This window comes from Acinonyx jubatus, chromosome B2 (genome assembly GCF_027475565.1).
Source record: "Acinonyx jubatus isolate Ajub_Pintada_27869175 chromosome B2, VMU_Ajub_asm_v1.0, whole genome shotgun sequence".
NCBI lineage: Eukaryota > Metazoa > Chordata > Mammalia > Carnivora > Felidae > Acinonyx > Acinonyx jubatus.
Window position 1 is genome coordinate 34,657,189 of NC_069385.1, and position 25,871 is coordinate 34,683,059.

General features: G+C 41.6%; 1 protein-coding gene across 5 annotated transcripts in view; it reads left to right on the plus strand.

Annotated features, from left to right (window-relative positions):
• Positions 1–25,871, plus strand: part of ARHGAP18 (Rho GTPase activating protein 18) — a 191,772-nt gene that overhangs the window by 70,151 nt on the left and 95,750 nt on the right. The window lies entirely within an intron of this gene.

Here is a 25,871-nt window from a genome sequence, read left to right on the forward strand (position 1 = left end):
AGAAGCAGGGAGGCTGTTCATTGTACAATCTGTTGTTGTTAGAGCTCCCCCCCCCTCCCCGCCCCTTCCCAGCTCCTCGCAGAAAGCAAACTTCGGCAAAAAGCCCAAGACACTGGCCTGTGGCAGTATGTTTCCCATTCTTTTGTGTATGCGTGTGCATGGGGTAGAGCTTTCAAAAAGGAGTCCTTATCAGGAGGTTAGTACTCTGGGGCCAGAGTGAAATGTGGTTAATGTTAAATCACTTTATAGGCAGAAAGGGCAAATGTTCTATAGACCACTGAGGCACAGAGTACCTTTCTCTCTGTGTACTTTGTTCTGATTTTTCAAGGGCTTTTTTTTTTTTAATCTTCTTTCCCTTAATGACCTTCTTACTAGCCAAACATTTTTACCTCTAGTCATAGATATAAATTGTAAATATTGGCTTAGAAGCTTGCAAAAAGCAAATGCTTAACCTAAATTAGTAGCATAATGTAAATTAGTTATCAGGAAGCATATTTCCTCCTTCATGTTTAATGTGACAATAAAACCTTCTTTGTTCTTATATGACTTATGCTTATGCCTTAAGCTGAAATAATGCCTTCTTTCATTTGTTTTAAAAATCCTCAAATGTGGAGGAGGGGAATAAAAATCAAAGGAATGGCTGTAGTACTCTATTCAATTCTGAAGCTGACCAGAACTTTTCCTCACATAGCAACTGCACTATGTAGTATTCTATTGAATAAATTCATTTCCAGAGATAAAAGGGAATTGCTACTTGTGTTTTAGATGTGTTATTATATTATTTTAAGTATATTCTGTGACCTGTCATTAAACATTTTCGATTTGTCTGTAGTTCACTGATGTATTGGTAACCTTTTAGCAGTAAGCAGCCTCTAACACACTAGCCTCATGTTGTCCTTAACTTGGGAGTACACATCAGGGTTGTGCAAACCGGGCAAGTTCTCCAGTGACTACTCTGGGGTGACCTGGGGATCTGAACTGAATCTTGGATCTTGATCGTGAGAGTGGAAAGAATCTTAGGGACATTGAGTCCAAACCTCTCATTTTCACGTTGAGGACTCAAACCCCAGGAATTATTAGGGTGTTGCAAGACCTGTGGTTCCAGACCTTGGCCAGGGGGCGGCATATTCTGATTTGGAGACTTTATTCTATATTTGCAGTTTTGCAGCCTGTTGTTGGTGGCCTGTACTTGAGTGGGTTGAGAGAATAAAAGGACAGATCACTCCCAATCTATGCTAAAGCAGGATCAAAAGGTGCTAAGACAGTAGGTTGCCAGGGGACCAGGTCTTTCCCCCACGTGCTTCCCCTGCTGGCTGCCATATTGCCCATACTGGTTCCAAATTCTTTCTCACCACTAAATTAGAGTCCTAGAGACAGTTTTTTTTTTCTTTTTTTAAGTAGGCTCCATGCCCAGTGTGGGGCTTGAAATCATGACCCTGACATCAAGAGTCTCATGCTTTACTGACTGTGCCGGGTGGTTCTTTATATTGATTGGGGAAGATGGGAGCCCTGATTTGAGGGCTGGGAAGAAAGGCAGGAAGGAGGGAGAAAGGACAGTCCTTAATGGATTTTATCATTAAGTGTGGAATAATTTAACTTAGTGTTACTTTGGGAGCCACCCTCTTTAGCCTAGAAGGGTTGAGATACTACAGGTGGGGTGGCAGAGGGTTGGATGGAGGGAGGTGTGATGGGGTCAGGAGAGACCCCCTAAAGATGGTGGTGGGGGAGGAGGTACGAAGGGTGTTTGCTTTGGTTGGGTTGGTCACCTGGTGCTTTAAGCACTGGGAAGCTGCTCTCAGTGCAAGGCTGATGGTAGATGCTTATTTTAAAAAGCTGTTCAAATGCAAACCAAACCGAAACAGAACTTAAAAAGGGGAAAAGTTAGGCTCTGTTCTCTCCCACCCATTTAACAATTGGTGGCGGGAGCACTGAAGTCTAACTTGGCTTATTGCAAGGTTATGTCTTTTCCAAATAATACGCACTTTCAACTGTTTAATCAAATGTCCAATAAGATGAACTCCTATGTTGTTTGAAAAGTATAAAGGGCAATGTATATGATTTAGAATATTTATAGAACGTGTTTGATTTTTAGTTTTGCTTAAGTCCTTTTTTTTTTACTTTTATTTTGGTCTTTGGAGAAGCTAGGGTAGTAGGGAATTAATATTTTTGTAAGTGATCTGTTAGTGTAAAATTCCTTCCATTCCATTCCATTATCCTTCTTTATCAGAACACATTCACTGGATGACTCATTAAGGAGTTCCTCCTCCTTCTGGTTAGAGTCTCTCAAATATTTACAGAATCCTGATTTCAATTTTTTGAACTACGTCTTCCTTAAAACATTGGGATTTGAAGAGACATGCGAACGTTAGTTGTGCTGACTGACTTATACACAAATATTTCCAGAGGAAACCGCTTTTTAGGACTAGCTATATTTATGAGTATTTACTTGTTAATTTTCAAGCAGGTTTCGTAATGTTTGCTTTAGCAAAGCAAATTTTTCAAAGAATACTGCATTTTGTCTATTTTTACTATTCTCCCTTGACTTTTTTCTTTTTTTTTTTTTAATGTTTATTTTTGAGACAGGACAAGTGGGGGAGGGGCGGGGGGGGGCAGAGGATCTGAAGTGGACCCTCTGCTGACAGTAGCAAGCCTGACGTGGGGCTCCAACTCGCCAGCTGGAATATCATGACCTGAGCCGAAGTCAGATGTTCAACCAACTGGGCCACCCAGGGAGTGGCTTTTTAAGAAAAGCTTCTGTTTGTTTTATATCAGTTTTTGTCAATATTAGGTCAAATGGTATTTTATTTATTGGAACTTTTAACTCTAGTTGACTTTTGAGATATGTTTATGTCTTCCTTGAGCAGATGTATGGCACTCATCATGGAAGGTCTTGTTTTGTTGACACCATTTGCAGGCCATTGGTGTTGGGCAAGTGGAACCAAGGGGCACTATGTCATGGTGACAGAGACTCTGAAACTCTGGGCTCTTGGAACAACTTGCCTGGGTTTGCATCCCGACTCTCCCACTCGTTAGCAGTGTGGCCCTGGGAGGGGTTGTTTAACTCTCTACTTGCAAATTAAATTTAATGGTGCTCACTTCATTGGGAGGATTAAGTGGGCTGATGCCTGTAAAGCTCACATTTTGTCATGTGTTAAGAAACCTGGATGTGATTTATGTGATTAACTAAAATTGGCATAACTGAAAATGAACCATAATGTGAAAAGTTTAGGCCTTTGACGTCTGAAAGACCTTGGAAATGTCCTTTTGATCTGGAGCAACATTTATGATTTGAGCTAGTGACAGCTGCTTTTAGTGAACCTGCCTTGGGGCATTGATGGGCCACACTGAGGTCTGCAAACGCGGACCTTTGTGGCAAGATGGAATGTGGGTGGGTCCTCTTTTGGCAGCTGGACTCCCTGCAGTCCCTAACATCCCCCCTCCTCCTTTAAGAACTGCCCAGTGTGCCAAATGGAAGGGGGTGGCCATCTTTATATGCTTTGTTTAATCCTAAACATTTTCAAATCCTACCCATCTCTTGGCTCTATAAAGTTATGTCAAAAGCATAACCATTTGGTCACTCAGTCATTCTGCGTGTAATTACTAACCTTACTGTATGTCAGGCAGGTGTTCAGGAGCCGGGCTACAGTGGAGAGGAAGACAGATAAGCACCTGCCTGAGGGGATGGGGTGCAGGGAGGGTGCACAGGGTAGAAAGTGAAGGCCTGAGCAGGAGCCTTGCTGATATCTGGGGACAAGAATTAGAGGAAGAGCTTTCAAGGCAGAGCAGGGTGGGGAGTATGGGAGCCATAAGCCTAGAGTAAGCCCTAGAGCAAGCACCAGAGGGGCAAAGAGTGAGCTCTGTGTGGCTGGAGTGCTTGGGAATGAGTAGAGATGAGAAGAAAACAAGACAGGACTGGTAGATCGGATTGTTTTGTAGCCCACCTGAGGAATTTAACTTGAGGGAAGCCAGGGAGTAAGGAGGAGTTTGTACTCTGGAGGAACAGAGCATATTTTGGTTTCAAAGAGCCTCTCTGGCTGTTGTATACATGTTGGACTATGGAAATAAGCACACTACGCAGGAGGGTAAGGTAATGGTGGCTTTGGCCGAGGTCTCAGTTGTTTGCGTAGTGGGGGTGGGTGGAGAGTGGTGAAATATTTTGAAGGTAGGAATTTTTGGATTTCCTGAGGGTTTGGGGGTATGAACCAGTGGGAATAAAGATGGTTGCAAGATTTGGCCTATGCAACTCCATTTATTTAGTTGGGGAAGGCTTCCAGAGTGAAAGAAGGATCGGCCGGGCAAGATCCGATACTCAGTTTTGGACGTAGAACTTGGAAGTGTCTTTTTCAAAGAAGCATTAAGGGAAGGACATGTTGGCTTTCTCGATGAGTTCAGAATTTTTATGTAAGTCCATGACATTAAAAAAAAATTATGTACTATTATCATGAATAGAAATTTTTCCCTCTGAATTTGTGTATTAGCTGAGATTATGTGTATTTTTTGGTGAAGAAAAGGATAGTAAAGAGTTTTTAATAATGCAGTTATGTAATAAGTGAAGTAACATTTCTTATTATTCCCAACCTTTGCTTTAAAGACATTCTAAATTTGCAGGATTTAGGGATAAATGAATGCATTCTTTTTAAATGTTTGTTTATTTTGAGAGAGAGAGAGAGGGAGAAAAGGAGAGAGGGAGATATGTGTGTGCTTGGGGGGTGGGGAGCAGAGAGAAGGGGAGAGAGAATCCCAAGCAGGCCCCACACTGTCAGCACAGAGCCTGATGCAGGGCTCAGTCCCATGAGGCATGAGACCATGACCTGAGCCAAAGTCGAGTCTGATGCTTAAGTAACTGAGCCACCCAGGTGCCCCTGGACCAAATGCATTTTTAACCTATCTAAATGGATAACTTCTTCTAGATCCATCTAGTCCTCCATTTCAGGACATGAGTCCTTTCTGAAAACTTCTTTACCGTGTAGTTTAGAAGCCTTATCCACAATTTTCTCTTGAGTCGTTAAAAGACACACCCAGTACTCCAACTGGGCAAGTCTCGCCTTTATTTAGAGTTGCGTGATACTTGCCTTTTAACTGCCCTCATCTGAGAAGTCGGTGATTTCTGTGGGCCTGTTTCGAGTTATCTTCATGGAACTAATATTAGGTTTATGCTTTTCAAATATGGGAATTTATAAATCTCAGGAACTGCTCCCTCCACCACTTGCAAAACACAAAACAAAACAAACCTCTGAAGCCTGCTATAAAAAACCTTTTGTTTTCGATGATACTATCCACCTGTGCCTGCTGACTTTTGTTCTTTTCTAAGTGGGGCTTGTGCTTGTTTAAAGGTTTATGTTCTTTTTATGTTTTAAGTTCTTGCTTTTTGTTGCAATTTTAAGAGCGTTGCTCCGAAATGAACTCACAAAATTTATGCATTTAAGGATACACTTGATTGCTACCAGATTGCATGCCAATTAGGCATTAGTAGTTTTTGATAACTGGACCTCCAAATTGAATTATTTTTTTCTCTTATTTTTAAATTCTTTGTTAGTTGCATGCCTAATATCATTGACAAATTAGAAAAAACACCCATGTCCTAGAGGCTGAGCCTGCATTTGTCCGGAATGGACAATTTGTCCAGAATGGTCCTGAAATTATGAGGTCTCACTTCCTTTGTCTGCCTTCTCTCTCTTCTCTCCCCTGCCTCTTCATTCAGGTCTGTCCAAGGGTCCTGAAAAGACTTTCTACTTGTCTACTTGTCAGTCGCTTGAGGCTTCAGACTGTTGCTTGGTGGTGTTGGTGGTGGGGAGGGGGGAGGGTAGCAGCTTGATCTCCATGCTTGGTTTGGGGAAGAAGGTGTGTAGGGTTAGTGTGATGCCATTCCTCTCCTGTACTCTCTCCTCTGGATGATTTCTGTCCTGACCTAAATCTTTCATTTCAAATACCCTGAGATGAAATTGCTGTGAAGTTTTAGTTGCTGTTGGTATTTAATGACTTCTTTGCTCTTGATAAGAGAGAAAGAATGAGACTCTTCACCTGAGGGGAGCAGGAATGGATAAAAGTGTTGGGAGTGGATTAGGGTAGATGGGGCACAAGGGATCCTGTCTGGATAATCTGGAAGACACATTCCTTTGACTTCTGTGTTTGTCGTGTGAGCAGGCCGAGTTTATCCCTTTTTTGCAAGAAGTAAACAGAAACCATGGAGACTGGTGTGGCCAATTACCACATCTGGAGTCTCTTCCAAACTCATGTGCACTAAGTGTCTGAATTTCTCTGCTGAAAGTGTGTGAAAAGCCGTCTCCTTTACTCATGCTGTTTGGGGGTGGTTTTGGCAGAGAAGGCTTCAGTGTCCTTAGGGAAAATGAGGTTTATTGCAGGCAGCTGGGTCCTGGGGAGAAGAGGCATTGCTGGTCTTTTTCCCCTCAGTGATGGGTCATACAGCAATCTACTCTCCCTCTACTGACACTCTTTATTCTTTTCTGTTGGCTGGCTTTATAATCTTATCATTTTAAGCTGGAGCTTGGCTCTCAGGGAACCTGGGTGGCTCAGTCAGTTGAGTATCTGACTTTGACTTTGGCTCAGGTCATGATCTCACAGTTGGTGGGTTCAAGTCCCATATGGGGCTCTGTGCTGTCAGGGTGGAGCCTGCTTCAGATCCTCTGCCCCTCCCCGGCTCATGTGTGAGCGCATGTGTGCGTGCACTCTCTCTCTCTCTCTCAGAAATAAATAAAAGACATTAAAAAAAATCTCCACAATAACAAGTAAGCTCAAGCTTGGCTCTTAATGGATGCCCCAGCCTTGTTGCCCTCTATCCCCTTGTATCTTGTAGGAAACTGACCCATCTCTCTGTTTCCTAATTTCAAAGTTTTGAAAGGGGATCTGATTTACCCAGTTAATCTTGAGCTGCCCCAGGAAGCCTATGATTTGACCTCTTGGGGTCTTTTTAGTGAAGCAGATTCTGTGGGTAGGGCAGACCCCTCAAAGGGATGTGGCATCTTTTTAAGCTGTTGAGTACATCCCACCTTTATCTGTTTCATCATCTATGAAATGGGTGTAATCATGCTCTGTGTGCTTCACAAGGTTAATTGTAAAGATGAAATATGTGGCTTTTGAGAGTTTAAAAAAATATACAGATGAGTATTATTATAAAGCCTTTTCAGTACAGTATCTTAAACTTTCCTCAGACATTTCACTTAAGTAGAATTGTTAGCTTGAGCTTTTGGTTCAATTTGCATTTTCCTTTTTTTGCTGTGTACTAAAATGTAAGTTTTTTGAACTTTGAGACCTTGCCTTTTTTTTTTTTTTTTTTTTTTTTTTTGGTTTCTTACACCTAGGCCTTAAAGTACCTCAGGCAGGTAATGAAAGTTTTAATGAATGAATGAGTGTGAGAGGGAATAGGGTGTAGTGATTACACACACAGACTTTGGAGCTACACTATCCGGGTCAGAATCCTGGCTCTGTCATTTAATAGCTCTGTGACCTTGAGCAAGGGCCAAGGTCAAAGGGCCTCAGTTTTTTTCTTTTCCTTCTGCAAACAGGGGGAAAAATACATAACTGAAGGGTTGTTCGGAGGATTGACTCAGTTAATATATGTGACGTATTTAGAAGAGTGTTTGACTAAAAACACAAGTTTTCTGTGATGATGTAGGCAGTCGAAGTTTCACCTGTTGGTGAATTAATTTGGAAGTACTTTTTTTTTTAATTTTTATTTTTTATTTATTTTGAGAGAGAATGTGAGCAGGAGAGGGTCAGAGAGAGAGAGGGGGAGAGAGAGAGAGAGAGAGAGAGAGAGAGAAAATTCCAAGCAGGCTCTGCACTGCCAATGCAGAGCCTGATGCATGGTTCCAACCCATGAACCCTGAGATCATGACCTCAGCCGAAACCAAGAGTCAGATGTTTAACTGACTGAGCCACCCAGGCGCTCTGAAAGCATTTTTGAGATTGATTTGTAAGTGGCTTGGCAAAAAGGAATATTTGCTTTAATACACAGACAGTATAACTTCTTGATTTTAAAAATAGTTGTGGAATAAATTACAAAAATATCTCCAATTATATTAATTTTAATAACTACTAAGAATACCAAAAAAAATAAAAAAGCTTAAAAAGGATTTAAAGGTAATGAACCCTTATTAGGCTCTGGTAACTGTTTTGAGTAGGTTTTTTTTTTCTTTTTTTTTAGTGTTTCCTCATTTCTGAGAGAGAGAGAGGGAAAGAGAGAGTGAGTAGGGGACGGCAGAGAGACAGAGGAAGACACAGAATCAGAAGCAGGCTTCAGGCTGTGAGCTTTCAGCACAGAGCCCGCCATGGGGCTTGAACTCACAGACCACAAGATCATGACATTAGCTGAAGTCAGAAGCTTAACTGACTGAACCACCCAGGCGCCCCTGTTTTGAGTAGTTTTTTATAGTTCGGGGAGATGGAAATTTCTAAATCATTTGTTACTCTTAATATGTGAAACCATTTTATGTAGGGCAAGGAAGTCTTGCTCATGTTGCTTGAAGAGCGGCTTGATTGCTATATGACTATTAACTAACGTATTTGAGGAAAGGATACTTTTTCCTTTTCTTTCCCCTTAAAATATATGTATGTACTTTATGAACAACTTTTGATTTGATAACCAAGAAGTGATGTTTCATGGAGCAGAGCTCTCTTGAGGGTAGGATATCCAGGGACAGATCTGGGGGGCTGTGTTCCCTCACCCAATTCCCCCTGAGTTCTGTGCCCTGTCTCGTTTAGTGCACACGTTTGAAAACCGTACTGCTGACTTTTCTCTAAATCTGTATCCTATAAATGCCTCCTGGGTCCTGGGCCCCAGGCTAGAGAGTCTGTCCTCTTAGGCAGTTCTCAAACCCCTCTCTGCACCTGCATTTCAATTTGCCAAACACTCTGCAGCTCCTGCTTGCAAAAAGCTCACAAGAGCAGGCTGTTTTACTTCCACCTCTAAGGACCTTGGGCTTTTTGGTGGAAGAAGTCCTAGAGGAAGAGATGAGGTGGTGAACTGGCGTGGGTGGGGGGTGGTGCGGGGGACGAATGGATGCCATATAGAAAGGCAGAAGCTGTTTTCCATTGGGAAAACTATAGCATAAATGGTGTTTACATTCCATACAGCTACAAATTTTCCAATTGTGCCGTTTTATGGTTTAATAGGCGTCTTTTCACTAGACACACAACTCAAAGCACTATTTATTTGCAGTACTGTTGCTATGGGTAAACGTGTTCTGCGCTCCCAACAGCAGGTTCCCAAATACGTTTTTCAAACTCAAAATCTTCAAGTAACTTGGAGGTTATTGTTCAGTGTTTCTTTGTTGCCTCTCAGGACCCTCGTGCATTGATAAGCAGAGGTGCTAGGGTTTTTTTGTTTGTTTGTTTGTTTCCTGCCTGTAGTTTTACCCTGCTGTACATTGTGCCTCCCAAAGCACACAGGAGCTGTGCACATCCCAGCAACCGTGCCCTTTCCACATCTCCTAGTCATGTGCCTGCCTTCCATTACGGATTATGCACTTGTTTAGATTTGTCATTTCTTTTGGAAGAGTTGGGAAGATGGAAATTGATACATGTTCTTGTGATCCTCGTTGAGTCAGATGAGAAGAAAATGTCATGAATTAAATGTCATTTCATGTCATGAAATGGTTTCACGTCATGCTGCGGAGCAACTGGAACTTTGTGGAAGGTTATTGAACTCTCATTAGCAAGTGGTTTTGGTTTGGGTGGTTTGGCTGTAGACATCTGGTTTATCTCTGAATGCTGGTATCTGTCAGATACCATCCATATTTTGAGGAAAATAATAGGAATTATAGGTTACTGATGAGCAGCATAAAATTGAAAGTTTACATAGGAAGAATTCGGTGATTTATAAAGGCATTAGGATATGTTAATGTGGAATATGTATCTTAAATTTTAAATTATTTAAAAAATCTTAATAGGTATTTTAACTAAAACTGTGAAGGTCATTTTTTTGGTGGGGAGGGGATGTAAATGATAAGCCTAGAATAAGTATAAGAATTCCTGCTTTGAAAGAGCTTGCAGTATTCTTCAAATGGGTTCTAAAACGATTTTCTTTCAGTATCATATTTAGGAGGAAGTCATGGCCTGAGGCATAAAACTTAAAATAATTTATCGTTGAATAATTGAGATTTGGTTTGAGTAAGAAAAGGTAAGTTGGCAACTGAAAGTCGTAAGGAACTTTGGCTATTTATAGGTGGTCTAGAAACATGTAACTCGATCGACTTATTCTATAATTAATGTTTTTACTAGAGTTACGAAGCGTGTGTCTGTTATTTCTCTCTGATCCAAATAATACACTAAAAGTTGCAGCTCATCAGCTGATAGAAGTTATTGGGGTCGAGGTAGAAGTAAATTTATATAGCGTTTTATTTTTTTGAAGGAAATTCCTGTTAATTTTTTTAATTTCTTATTGAAAATGAGTATATGTATGTTTTAGTATTTGCTAAAATTATTTTGAATTATAGCACTTTTGAGTCATTCTCTATTATAGTAATCATACGATATTGTCACACTGGATGTATTTAGGTAATTATATAAGTGTTAATCCTTTGCTCCCCAGTTTTTAGATAAAGGTTTGTCTACTTAATAGAGAGATGGCAGGTTATATAATAAATGAAGGGAATGACTGGAAAGTGCAGGTCTCAGAAAAATGTGGGTTTCTGTAGAGAATTTAACTAGAATTTAAAAAATACTGAGTGAGTCCCCCTAAAATCCTGCCTGTAGGTTGGATCTGACTCAGGCACCACTGGTTTGTGACCTCAATCCTGAAGGTCAAGGTGGTCATTTCAATGATCGCTTGCTCTGTAATGTACCACTCCAAATTGTAGTGGCTTAAAATGATATTTTTCTTTCATGATCCTGGAACATCATAATCAAGTTCTTTCTTGGGGTCTATCCAGTGAGATGGGCCGAGGGTGGGGGTCACCAGAGGCTTCTCCAACAGGTTTGGCACCTGGCCTGGTGGGTCATCTCTTTTCATGCAGCTTCCCTACATGACTAGCATGGGCTTCCTCCTGGCGTGGTGGTAGCAAGATAGACTTCTTATGCTCTTGCTGGTTTACCTGGAGTGAGCCTTCCAGGAAGTCAAGTGGAACCTGCCAGCTTCTTAGGACCTAACCTCAGAAATTACTTAGTGCCACATGACCATATACTGACCAGCTAATCCTAGGCCAGCTCAGATTTATTCCCCCCATTCTCAGTGGAGGGAATGGCTTGCACACAGTGAGGCCGTCTTTGGCACTAAACTACTCTGTTATCATTCCAGTCTCTATCTGGCCCTACCTGCCTTTCTGGTCTTCTTGCCTGCTGCTCTTCTACAGAAATCTCTGTTCCCTGGAACTTGACTTTAACATTCTACACTAGCATATACACATTCTCTGTGCACTTATCCCTGTGCCTTGCTCTGTTAGGTAAGTTTATTTTAGAGAATATTTTCTATTCGTACAGACTGCGACGGCCTTTAAGCGGGGCCTTAATTTTCCACTCTACCAAAGACTAGATGGATGCGGCACCATATATATAGGAATTCAGCTATATTTGTGAACTGATTGATTTTTGGTACTTGGGAAGGGTCAGATTTGATCGTGTGCAGGACAGTTGATTATAGGACCTTTTCTTCTTTCCACCAAAAGAAAATCCTTGATTCTCAAAAATGATTTTCAAAAAAGGATCTAAATTCGAGCTGGATTTTAGGCACAAGCGGATTTGAACTTGAGAAGAACACAGTGCTGAGAAAAGGGCAGCCCCTTGTAAAGAACATGTTCTCCCTTTCATAGCACCAAAGTTGCCAGTTTGGTTACATCCTGTGGTATGTTCTCTGAGGGACTGTTGGGCACAGGTGTAGTATCTTGGAATATATGATATTTTTGAGACCACAGAGTACATATGGAAAGCATCCCAGAGGCTATGTAGAAATTAATTGCTAGTGTTCGAGACACTTGTTTTTTTCTCCTCTCAGTATGTTACATTTAGCCATCCAATAACTCCTATCATTGAGCCTTAACATACCAAAGCAGCATCACTGTCGGATTCCCTTTCCTGTTGAGAAACTTTTGCTTTATTCTGTGTATTACTAAACAGTCTTTGCTCTTGCCGTACTTTCTTCAAAGCAAGGAGGAAGGTAAAGTGGCTAGGGCACCCTCTGAGCTCTGGAGGGTGTGGGAGTGTTTTTTCTCTAACAGAAGGAATTTTTTTTTAAACATACTTTAAGACTAGACTATGTTACATACATATATGTTCATTAATTTATTTAAGTAATCTCTACACCCAACATGGGGCTCGAACTTATGAACCTGAAATCAAGAGTCACATGCTCTTGAGCCAGCCAGACGTTCCTTGTGAAAATACTTTGTATTTTTACAACTCTGGGCTGCTATTGTTTTTGTGAGAACTTATTGCGTAAATTTAAATCATTTGTCTATAGAAATGATGGTAATGTTTTATTTTTCAGATCACCGAATTCCTAAGATTTTAGGATCCTTTGGAGAAATACATTTTCACCAATTTTTCTGTCCCTATAGTGTAGATCGAAGTTATATCATCTCCATTTTTCAGGCAAAAGAAAGAGACTAATCCCTTTTCAGCTTATTTTGCAGCTTGGAACTTGCAAACAGAGTCCATGTTAGGTGTCTTTAAAATGAAAAGCCTGTTCTAAAAGTTTTTTTTTTTTTTTTTTTTTTTTTTTACACATTGCAGTAGAGACTAATAATACTTTGTTAATCTTCTTAAAGCAAAATTTCTTCAATAAAAAAAGCCAAAGTGTTAGATCTCTCTCTGTTTCCCAAATTGTGTATGGAATACTGACATTAGGTGTTCCATTTTTTTCTTCTTTTTCTTCCTTCCCTTCCTTCCCTTTCTTTCGAGCACCAGCATACGAGTGAGGGGCACGAAATCAAGAGTAGAGCACCCAACTGACTGAGCCACCCAGGCACCTTTAGATGTTCCAATTAAAAAGGGTTTATGGTAATCATATTTGGTGTAAGCAAAGTTTACCATAGGACATCCTGTAGCATATAATGTCTTAGCATGTATTATGATTTCCTAAAAAAGTTTTAGCAAGAAGTATATTCCAAATTTATTTGACCTAGGAGCTCCCTTTTGCACAACAGTTAACACCAGTGATCCAGGGAACACGGTTTGTGAAATTTCAAAATATTGCTAACTCATTATATGTGAAAAATGCTAAAAATTGTCTACTTTGGAATTAGTAACATATTTTGGGCTTTTCTGTAGTAGTAGGAGGAGAGGGTTTTGTTTTTTTTGTTTTTTTTTAAATCACCCTTCTTCTGCTGGCCACAGTTTATTTTATTACCACAGTCCTGTCCTGGATAATCTGCCCTTGGTGAACATGTTTCCACAGTAAAAATGTTTCTCGTTTTTTAATACCTGAGCTTCACAGAATACAAGTCTTTCAATATTACATTTTTAGTTTTTTATTTTTTATTTTTTTAATTTATTTTGAGAGAGAGAGAGAGAGAGAGAGTGTGAGCCAGGGGCAGGGCAGAGAGACAGAGAATCCCAAACAGGCTCAGCACTGTCAGCACAGAGCCTGATTCGAGGCTTGAACCCAAGAAAGATTGAAATCATGACCTGAGCCAAAATCAAGAGTCAGACACTCAACCAGCTGAGCCACCCAAGCACCCCTAGTTTATATTTTTATAGGGACAATTTGTATGTATGCCTCCAAACTCATTATGACATTTTAAACACAAATGTCAGGGAAATATTTCGAGTTACATTAAAAAATATTTTTTAAGAGTATTAAAACCAATTTTTTTAATGTTTATTCATCTTTGAGAGACAGAGAGAGAGACAGAGCATGAGTGGGGAAGGGTCAGAGAGAGGGAGACACAGAATCTGAAGCAGACTCCAGGCTCTGAGTTGTCAGCACAGAGCCCAACGCGGGGCTTGAACTCATGAACCTTTAGATCATGATCTGAGCTGCAGTCAGATGCTTAACCTACTGAGCCACCCAGGCTTCCCTCTAGTTACAATTTTAGTATGATGTGGATATCTTGAAACACATACCCAGTGTCAGCCAAGAGGATATGTGCGATGTCACTGCCTGGGAACAACACTTCATCTTACTGGTCATTTGATCTTTGTTGAACAGCGTTTTGCATTTAATATGACAGTTTGTTAATTATGTATTAGAGTTTTGCTGTGTGTTACGTTTTAGAAAACCCATTGAGGGTCCTGGATGGACCCTCATATGTTGCTTTCCATTCAAAATATGAGGACAATCTCAGTGTTTTCTTGTGGAACGTTGGCTTTTGGGTAAGGGTTCCTACCATTGAGTTAGAGAAGCTGTCTTAATTCATTTAATCCTCATGACAACCAAGCAGTCCGTGGTATCAGCCTCAGTTCACACGTGAGGAGATCAAGGCACGGAGTAGTGAAGTCATGTAGTTGAGGTCCTATAGCTGGTAAGTGGTGGCACTGGGATTTGGACCTGGGCAGTCTGCTGTCCATGTCTTCACCACAAGTCCATCCATAGAAACGATTTGTTTCCAACTTTTGCAAACTGAATGTGGTTTCTAGAAGTATATACATTCCAACAGAATACTAGATTAGAAGTTTTGTGCATGTTTAGAATAAAAACTCTTCTCTTGTTGGTATCGAGATGAGGTTATACCAACCTGGATTCTAAGCAATTCGCTGGTAATAAAATAGGCACTTTGGGAGATCATTTGAAATACTTTCTGGCCCTAAGATAGCCTTTACCGCAGTGAAGAAGTAAATAGTTTCACTAAATTCTTCCATTTAGTAAATAATTTTGTGTGGCCTTGAGGTGTCTCCTGGCATTTGTGGTCGGCTATTCATGTAACTGGGGCAAATTAAATCACAGAGGAAAAGAAAAACAAATATTTATTGAGTACTCTCTACGTGCAAAGCCCTTTAAAACGGAATTGGCTTAATCCTCATAAGGTGAGAATTATTATCCTTACCTTAAAAAAGGAAAAGCTCATGTACGTGGAATAACTAGTCTCAGATCACACAGCTTATGATATAGACCAATTCTGATGTGAAGCTTTGTCATTGTCTTTCTACTGAAAGGCATAGAGTAAGTGCAGTTATCATTTTTCTTTCTTTAAGGCATTTGTGTCTGAATGGCAGTGAGACCTCCATTCACAGGAAGGATGTGTTCTGTGATAGACCTTGATCTGGATCTTTCAAAGCAGCAGTCTGGGCATGCCAGAGACGCGGTGGGGGGCATAGGAGCTGATGGGGAAGGGAAGGTTCCTGTAGATAGAGTAGAGGAGAAAGTCCCGACGTAGGGCTTCTTTTCTCTCTCCGTCAGTAGGCATTTATAAACTTCAAACTGTCTTCAAATGCATTGAAAATCTCCCGGAAGCAGCAGGACACGGTAACAAGATAGGGCTTTAAAACACCACCACTACCACGACCATCGCCACTGTCGTTGCCATTAGGTGGTTGAATTTTTCTACAGAAGCTGAATAATCAGTTTTCCTTAGCCCTGCAGATAGGACAGTAAGACAGCTGTGAGTCTCTCTTGTCTGTAGGCCTTCCCCAACCATCTAGATCGTCTTAGTACCCTTTCTGTTGCATGAGAACTTTCCACTGAAATCCAAATGAGCATTCTCTTTAGCTGTGAAAATGTGGAATTTGCACAGTTGCTAAGAAACGACTCATTTTCACTTACCCAAATCACTCAAATACTTCAAGGGGCTGCAAGGACATTAAAGCCTGGACCTACCACAGACTGAAAAGTCTCAAAATAAAATGTCCTATTTGGTGTTTCAAGAACACTTTTGATTCAATTACTGAAGATATTTAAGAAGGTGGTGAGTGAGGGTTGGTTGTCTGGGGAGTATATGCTTGTAAGTCTCTTTTAACCGTGGACATTTTTCATAGCAAATAGATTTTCTTAGTTTATTACTAGTAATCAAACAATCACCTCACCACAGCTCTTTCTGGAGCTTCTCACTTGTAGGCCGAGTAATTTGAAACTTGTCAGAAAGCTGAAGGTTGGGGACTGCCTTATTCTTGGTCCTAAACCTAGACCTGTTTTATAAATAGCTGATTTCCAGGCCAAGGTGTCCCTGCATGACAGGTTCCCATAAATGTCCCGCTGCCACAAATTGCTAATCTTCGCAAAAACAGAATTCTGTGTTCACTCGGAATGCTCCTGCTGTCCTAGGATGCCGTCCCTGTGTCACTTTACCACGGAGAGTTCTTTGGGGGATGTCTGCGTGCTTTCCTATTTGTCTCCTAATGCTCTGTGCCTTTTTAAGCTCCTTGGCATCATATCCTTTCTCTGTACCCAGCCGAATGGGTTGCATGAAATGGTCTTCCATAACTGCCAGTGTGCAGACCCAGTGCAGGAAGGACAGGGTGGGGTGAGAAAGATGTCAGTTGTGTCTGCACGGTGGAGCAGCCTTGAAAAGGAGGCCTGCTGGGGCAAGCTTAGCTCCCTGGATTAACTTGCCTCCCTGGGGATGAGGAAGGAAGAAGTAAGCATGCGTTTTGTAAAGAGTAAAACATTTCATGATGTACAGAATTAACAACAAAAAAAGTCTTGGCGGCCCAGCCCTCCTGTGTGGCCAGTGGGTCCAGTGGTCTCAGTCTAGGGAAGAGGGGTGGGCCCTGGGCTTTAGGGCCGAAAACAAAAAACTAGGCAGAGGCCTGGAAGAGGAGAGCAGTTGTGCAAGTGAGGGACAGTGGCTGCTGTCACCACAGAGTGTCAGGTAGTGTCTGCACTGAGACGGCCTGTGGCCAAGTCCAGGTGGCTGTGAGAGGAGGCTGTGCCTGGGGCCCCTCTGGCAGTGGAGGTGGCCTGTAGGAGCGTCCAAGGACCCAGAACCCAGGAAGGCCACTGTGGGCTGCCCAGCAGTGGAAGCATCAGGCTGGCGGGCATAGTAGTTTCTGGAGCTCTTGGCTACAGGGAGGCAGCCCTTTGGGGGCCTGAAAACAGAGTGTGGGCGGGACATGATGTGGATGAGCTATTTGCCAGAGACCATTTGGTTGCTGCCATTGTGGGGTAGTTCACATCCCCTCAATTAGGCTTCCGGGATATGTGGCTAGGGAAACACCTGTTGGGGAATATACATTCTTTTACTTTTTAATTAATAGCACTAAAACGAAAAACAGCTCTTATAAGATTTTGTTCTGTGAGACCTTGGCCAGTGAGTTTTAAAGCTTGGAGAAAGCCAGTCTTCAGATTTCCACCTGAAATCCCAATAATCTAAGCACCTTGAAGGAATTATTGAAAGAGTGAATTTCATTAGGAGCAACTAGCTTACTGAGCAAAATGTTAAAGTTCATAGAATTCATTGTAGATCTGAGAGAGGTGGTCTCATGGAGGTAGCTAAAGCAAAGGGGCTGCCTGATTCAACGTCTCCCTGCCCCCCATCCCTATCACCTGGCTCTTTAAGTGAAGTCCTCAGGCTTCTGAGGGCCTCAAGCTGATAAGAGCTGGGGCCAAAGTCTGTGTAGCCCTTTATCAACTGGGGTAGGGAAAGTGTTAGCGTATTTGTGCTGCAGGTGACCGTTTCTGGGTCATTCGCTGCCTTCCCTCCCTCTCACTGCTTCTCCCCCCATCCCACTTTTCATTACTGGACTAATGTAATGATTGAATAGCCTTTAGATTGGGAAGATTTTGTGCAGTCCTATAACATGCCTTACATTATTTGTCCAAGAACAGCTTAAACGGAGCCCAACACACAGAGGATAAAAATGCAGTAACGATTGTTACACTGTGTTTTGCATACCACTGGTCTCTTTTTTCAATAGCTCAGAAGTAGTTTATATTGAGCAAATGATGTAATTCACTGAAGTGAATTACAGTTTCAGAGATTTTAAGGAAACTTCCAAATGTTGTGAAAGCATAGAAGATTGATTCGATCCCTAATGAATCTTCTAAACTGTGACATGTGTGAAGTCCATGAAATCATAGTAGGAAATGTCTTCCTCCTTTTTGAGAGGAATAGTAAATGCTACAAACCTACGGTAATGCTGAGCTATAGATATGTATCCTTTTTTTCCATGAATCAATATTTTCAAAGTGAATTTACACTATTTCATGTTTTATTTGCATTATATCTCAGATAAAAAGTAACCAAGGACAGTAATATTATTTGTTTGACAATGAACCTTATCTATAGATTCTAAAATTGTACTTGTAATGTAAATAACCAAGTGTTTTTTCACTACCTGAAATGTCATGATGTTTTATTATATTTGGAACATGAATCATTATATATTTAGGGAATTTTTATGATGTATATAGGATAGAGGACTTGAGACTCGGATAAAAATTTACCATTTTGGCTTAAGCCATATCAGATTTTTAAGACTTTTCTATTTTAAGTATGTACAGCCTTTGTAGGAATATGTGTGATAAGCCTGAATTGAGATGAGGAGTGTTTTATTCATTTCAATGGCATGTACCACTTTAGACGTTGCACATATGTGATGATAATATTCGCACTCTATGAATAAGTCATAGGGCTTATTTTCACTTATAATTTCCAGGCAGATCATTTCATATATACACATACATATGGATTTACATGGACAGGAGATTTGTATAGATATCTTGATGAATAAAATGTTACAAGTGAACTGTTGAGCCAGAGCAATCATGTTTTCTGGTTATCAGCATTAGTTTCATAATTTAAATTTTTGTATGGATTGACTGATTGTAAGCTCTAGACCCAATGTGGGGCTTGAACTCATGACCCTGAGATCAAGAGTCACATGCTTTACCAGACTAAGCCAATCAGTTTCTGTAATTATTTAAAAAACAGAAATTAACTAGTTGTCTTTTATTTAATGTTTATTTTTGAGAGAGAGCACGGGCACGAGTGGGGGAGGGGCAAAGTGAGAGAGGGAGACACAGAACCCAAAGCAGGCTTCAGGCTCCAGGCTCCGAGCTGTTAGCACAGAGCCTGATGTGGGGCTCGAGCCCACGAATTGTGAGATCATGACCTGAGCCAACGTCAGACACTCAACTGACTGAGCCACCCAGGCGCCCCAACTAAACTTCTTTGAAAATTAAATGACGAGTTGACTTAAATGGCCAAACCTCTTTGTAGTTTCAGAATTCAAAATGGAAATTTGAAGGCTTGGATGCGGGGGGGGTGAGGGATGTATAGAAAGAATTGGTTTTCCAGTGATTCTGTTTTCACAAGTCCCCATGAGAAGCCAAAGGAAAGATGTGTGATTTTTCCAAGTGTTGTGAGAGAGGACTAGGAAGATATCTATACGTTTGTGTTTTGCCTTCACCCTTGCAGTGATTTCTGAAACTATCCCAAAAGGATATCTACCGCAAAATAATGTGCACGTGGAGTATCCTTCCTGCGCATCTTTCCCGGAAGTCCTCTGGTGAAATTTTCAAATGCACAAACATCATCTGCCCATTTCTCCTTCCTTGGGGAGGGTGGCGGGGGGTGTCTCCCATCCTCATCTGAGAGGAGACTCCTTCCCTGGCCCCTGTCAGGTTTCTCCTTCTTGTCTTTCAGGCCAGAGATGGAGAAGTTTTGTTCCCATGCTGCTAAGGAGGCCTCAGAGGCCTGGCAGTGAGGGAGAATCCCAAGCAGGTTCCACACTATCACCACAGAGCTCAATGCGGAGCTTGAACTCATGACCCGTGAGGTCATGACCTGAGCTAAAACCAGGAGTTGGACACTTAACTGACTGAGCCACCCAGGCACCCCTAGACAATATTTAGAAGCAATGCACTTAGAATCTATCTACTGAATCCCCAAAAGATGGAATCATCATCACTGGCAGTGGCTACATTTGTTTTCATTACCCAGTGTAGCAGTTGTTAATGATGGGCATCTTTAAAAAGCAAACACAAAAATGGTGGTATCGTAACTCCTTGGTTTGTTGAACAGGTGCTTTGTGTTCTGTCTTAGGCTACATATGTGCCGTGATATTTAGAGGCAAACCCCTGTTTCTAAGGATGATCGAGCTGTATCACATATCTGTGACAGGACAAGTTACGATCGCTATTATAGAGGTTAAAAAACAAACAAACAAACAAACAAACAAAAAAACAACCCAACCCTGTTAGGGGTATTTTCAGAGGAAGGACATCTTACATTCATCTAGGAGGATCAGAGCAAGTTTCAAGTTTCATCTTGTTAGAGTGGTTTAGGTTGGATTTGGTTTCGGGGGGTGGCGGGGGAGAGAAGGTAAATGCATTCTGAGGAGAGGGAGGTTCATGTAGGCCGAGGGCAGACTGCCCCAAGATGGGCCACTTTGGCATAATCCAAACCCAGCAGATGCCAGAACAGCTCTCTGGCCTTCCCCTTCAACAGCCTAAACTTACATAGGAAAGGAGAGTCTGTACCTGGAAGAGAGCTATTAACAGAGGCTCCCCCTTACCTCAGGAACCATCTGCATAATAGGACTACCTTGTTTTTCCAAACATCTCCTTTTACCTTCCTGCTAATGAGCTTTCTCCCTTTGTATCCTCAGCCTCCTACTCCTCTCCCTAGCTCTTATAAGCTTTCAGTTGCCTCATTGGCTTCAGAATTACATGCCTGTGTGGATTCCCTATGCACCTATTAAATTTGATTTTCTCCTGTTAATCTGTCTCATGTCAGTTTGATTCTAAGTTCAGCTGGATTCTAAGTTCACAGGGCAGAGGAAGTCCATCTTCCTCTGTGACGTTCAGATGGAGGTTAATTCTATAAGGATTCTAATTTGTTTAGAGACAAGGATGCTGGAGAGAGGAAGAATGGAAAGCTGGAAGGGGAGGTTGAGGCCAACTGTGGCAAGCCTTAAAGCTCAACCTTGACTGAAGAATTGGATTTTCTTTCATTCAGGGTTCGCTCGTAGCCTTCCCACTTTTCAGAATACCCAAGTGCCTCGTCATGGATCCTTGGATCTACTGCTCTAAGACAGAGTTAATGTAATGGCACTGTGGTGAAAAGTGGGAGCTCGGGATCGTGAGACAACCTGGCTTCCCATCTGGGATCCATCACTTACTACTAATGTGACTTTGGACAAGTTGCTGACTTCTCTGCCTCAGCAGTTGTATGAAGATTAAATTAGGTAAAGCACATTGAGCTCCTTGCAAATGAGAGAAGGAACATGCTTGGTCCCTGCTGAACTTTTACGCTGAGATCGTCTCCCACGTCTGTCCTAGTATGAATATAGTTCACAATATATCTGTGAAAGAATCAGATCTACACCAAATGTGATGAGATAGAGAGATGGTCAACACAGGTAAAGATGCAGGTTAGAAGAAAGGATGGCTTTTTTTTTTTCTCTTTCTCTTTTTCTTTTTGGTATGAAATGTAAGTAGGTGCGTATAAGTTCATTTCCTGTAGTGAAAACTGCCTTCCTAGAACAAAGATGCTTGTCTACCGCCTTCCCATGCTTAGAAAAGAGAATGAAAGAAGGGTCCTCAGGCCAGGCCTACTCTGGTGAGCTCTAAGCCTGTCCTTGCGGTGTGTTGATGACTACTATTAAGTACCTGAGGAGAGGAAAGAAATTGTGCCTTGTTAGTGCCGGGTGGCAGGGCAACACTTTCTGGACTCTATGGAAGTGAGGTTTCAGCCACAAGCTCAGTCAGTAGACCCTCAGACCTTTCCATGTCCAGGGTTAACATTTGTAGTTTCTACCATTTGCAGTGATTTGGAAGGTGGGAAGCCGTGGTAGTTGACGATTTTGCTGAGCCCCATGCACTAGAGTTGCAAGTGTCCTGCAGGCATGGAATGTAGAAGCTGGTCTCTAAAAGTGAGCATGATACCTCCATAGCACTTGCAGCCAGTTGACATCTTGAAGTGGTGAAACCATGTGCTTATAAAAAACGTGTTTTCCTTTCCTCCCCTTCCCCTTCCCCTTCCCCTTCCCCTTCCCCTTCCCCTTCCCCTTCCCCTTCCCCTTCCCCTTCCTTCCCCTTCCCCTCCTTCCCCTTCCCCCTCCCCCTCCCCCTCCCCCTCCCCTTCCCCTTCCTTTCCAACAGATCTCCATGAAATACTCTTTGTGATATTGGTCCTTGATAGTGTCAGGCTTTAGGTTAAATAATTTATGTATTGAGCTGAAATTTCTTGGACTTTATGATTAAGATGGCTGAAGTATGGTCAATCCATGTACTTCTGATTTATGTGAAATATGATGGCAGACCGTGGTGATCCACTATGAACGTCTATGGATGTGTTAGTGGTGTTTTGGATTGCTCCCAGTGTGCTAAGAGCCCTATAATTAAACTTAAAGAAGGTGGACACGTTGTGTGTATGTATGTGGGCCCATGAAACTTGCAAACTAACACAAAACCTTCTAACCTATTTTATTTACTTATTTATTTATTGTACTTATTATTTATTTATTTAAATGTCTATTTTTGAGAGAGATTGTGAGCAAGCATGCCAGGGGAAAGGTGGAGAGAGAGGGAGACAGAAGATCAGAAACAGGCTCTGTGCTGACAGCAGAGAGCCTGATGTAGGCCGCGCTTGAACTTACGATCCCTGAGATCATGACCTGAGGAAGTCAGATGCTTAATCGACTGAGCCACTCAGGCGGCCCAGCCTTCTAACATTTTTAGTTATGAAATTCCAAAAATTCTACCGACAAAATAGCATTTTATTTAGAGAAAATTTGGAAAAATAAAAGTGCAATGAACAGCATAAAGGTCACTTATACCAGTACTCTTGAGCTAGGCACTGTTGAATTTAACTTTCCCTCCGTATTTTTTTTCTTATAGGCACATTCCTAGACATCTGTCTCAAAGCAACAGTTTGTATCATTAATACATGATTGTTCTCCCAGTTAAATTTTAACCAGGGTGTAGAATGCAGACTATTTCACACATGCATTCTTGCTGGAGAAACCACAGACGTGAACTATTTATAGTGGTTCTTAGCTATCTTATGCATCATTTCCTCTCTTACTTCCTCTGTGCCACTGGCAGTCCTGTGGCCTGCCTTTTCTCTGCTCGTGACATCTGAGTCATCACTGACATCTCTGTCCCCAGGCCTGCTCAAGGAGCCCGCTAGTGAGCTTTGTTATTTTTTCAAAACCCTCAAATTTCTCAAATCTGTACTTTATTTTTCAGCTGCTCCAACCCGAATCTGTACTTCAACTGTCTCATGCTGTCAATGTCTGTTTCTTGGCCTCTAGCTTTTTCACTTCTCATTCCACACTTTAAAGAGGCATTTTCTTGGGGCACCTGGATGGCTCCGTTGGTTGAGCATCTGACTTCCGCTCAGGTCATGATCTCACTGTTACTGGGTTCAAGCCCTGCATCAGGCTCTGCTCTGACAGCACAGAGCTTGCTTGGGATTCTCTCTCTACCTACCCCCCCCACCCCTACCCCACCCACGTGGGCGTGCATGTGCGCTCTCTCTCAAAAAAAAAAAAAAAATCGTTTTCTCGCAAGTGTTTCCTCAGCATCCCATTCTGAGCAAAACCCCTCCCATGGTATTACTCTCCAGTTCTCCCTGCATCCTGTTTAAGATTCTTGCTGGTGTCCTCCTTTACCTCATGTGCTGCAGGCAGAGGTACACCTTGGTTCCATGTTAGTGAGTTGTCAAAGGTGAACTGGGCTGGCCCTGGTGAAAATGGTGAAGTAGGGAAAGTCTTTGTCATCCACGGACTCTGTTCTTCATTAAGTTTTTGAGCCCTCAGGATTCTTCTCTCTTCCCGTTTGCTATTTGGTATCTTTCTGGCTCTATGATTCACACTTCTTTTTTTTTTCTTCTTCTTCTTCTTTTTTTTTAAGTTTATTTATTCTGAGAGAGAAAGAGAGAACGAGAAGTGGAGGGGCAGAGGGAGAGAGAGAACAAGCAGGGGAGGGGCAGATAGAGTGAGGGAGAGAGAATCCCAAGCATGTTCTGCACTGTCAGCACGGAGCCCGACCTGGTGCTCGATCTCACGAACTGTGAAGTCATGACCTGAGCCGAAACCAAGTGTCAGCACTTAACCGACTGAACCCTGCAGATGCCCCTCTAATTCATACTTCTAATCAAATCTGAAAGGCTCTGATATTGGTGGCTTATACTTAAATGAATTGCAATCACATTCTTTTATGTGATCGAGTGTCTGCTGAAACGAAGCTAGTGCAAATAGATATATAGCTTTTTATTTTAAAAAATGTTGCTATTTAGCAAAGAAAATATTTGCAACTCTTCATTGATTTCCTCCACCTCAAATTAATTTTTTTCTGGAGTATGTAAGTCTGGGAATAACTACTTTAAGCCATAGAAGTAGAAAAGGAAAGGAGAGACAGAGGCAGGAGAGAGAGACACAACAGCCAATAGGAAATAATAATACTATCAAGCTATGTCCTTTGATAAAAATGGGATATAATGAGTATGTTTTTCTTTGATAAAAATGCATTATTTGAGTGAGTTTTTCAAAAAGCTACATTTTCTTTTGTGTTTTATTGTGTAGTCCCTTGTTTCTTCTGAGCTACCTGTATACATTTCTTGTATCCGCCTAGAGTATTAACCATGAAAGCATTGAACACGTTGTTTTCTTTACTCACCCCTGAATCTCCTAATGTGAGGCATCTTTTGTACAATCAATAAATGATTGCTGATTATATGACAGTGTTTTGGGGCATAATCATCTTTCATTGTGTCTCTAGAGCGTTTAATGTATTACCAAATGTGAAAGAATTTGACTCTCTAACACTAATGTCAGCAATCTGTGTTTCAACAACCATCCATGGATAATGGCACCCGATTGTCCAGGAGATTTCACATGCACCCTGTGTTGGTGCAGATACGGTTGATTCCTCTTGTGCTGCTGCTTGGCTCTAAGACTTCATCTTTTGCCTTGCCCTCTGGGCCAGAAAGGGAAGTAGCCCAAGGCCATGTGGAAGTGAGACAAGGGTCCTTCAGTGGGCATCAGGATACTGGCCTGGTAAAGAGAAATTGTACAGGTTGTTTTATGTTCCCAAGCTGGAGTTATCTCTTGGGTGGCCCTGGCGTGCCTTCGTATTTACATCCGCGTTGTCCTTGCCTTGGTTCAACCAAAACTGGGGAGGAGTGGGGAGGGAAAGAAGGACTCCAGTGATCCTTCCTCTTAAAAATTGTACGATTCTGTAATTACAGTGTATACTGTTGGCACAGTTGTTGCATCTTAAATTGAGTAAGTCACAGTTCTGTGAGAGAATATAGCTTGTTCGCTGCAGCAGAAGGGTATCACGTGGTGGGATAGCGGAGGGGAGACAGTACACGTTAGGTAGGTGTCGGCAACATCTGCTACCTGGGGCAAGCCCATGCATGAGGACAAGGGAAGATTATGTAACCCATGAGACTGTTCACCATATTCTTGGAACCACGAAAGTGAAATCTAATGTTTTTTGTCTTTGGACTGTCCCATAGTGCTTGCCCTACATCAGATAACCTTTGAGTAATGTGTGGATTTTAGTTTACTATTCATTTTGCATTTGCTTTCTTGTTGCTGTATTCTAAGCCAATGCAACAATGAAATGTTGTTCTGTTTATAAAAGCAAAAAATGTTAATAGTTTCAGTAAGATGGAAATATATTTATAATGGCATCATAACATCTGAGGTGGTATTTTTATTCTTGCTTGAGAGGCTAGGAATTGAATTTATATGCTGGTACAGGTCTGGAGAAGGGAGAAAGTAGATGGAGCTTGTATACAGGCAATCATTGATTCATGCTGAATATTTTATACTGGAATGTTCTCATTTTTAGGGGACAACCTTGCGTATTAACAGTATTAAGGAATACTTAATAATATTAAGGAATTCTGAACAAGAATTTTAGCTAAGGATCGCTGGCTTAGTAGATTCTAGAATAGCAGCATTTCTCCACATCTGGGTGATGAGATAATGAGGCAAAGTGGGAATAAAATGGTCTATGTTATGGTTCTAGTCAAATGGTTTGGTCAGGAAAGCAAAGATGTGACCTAGCTGAATTGTAACTGCTGAAG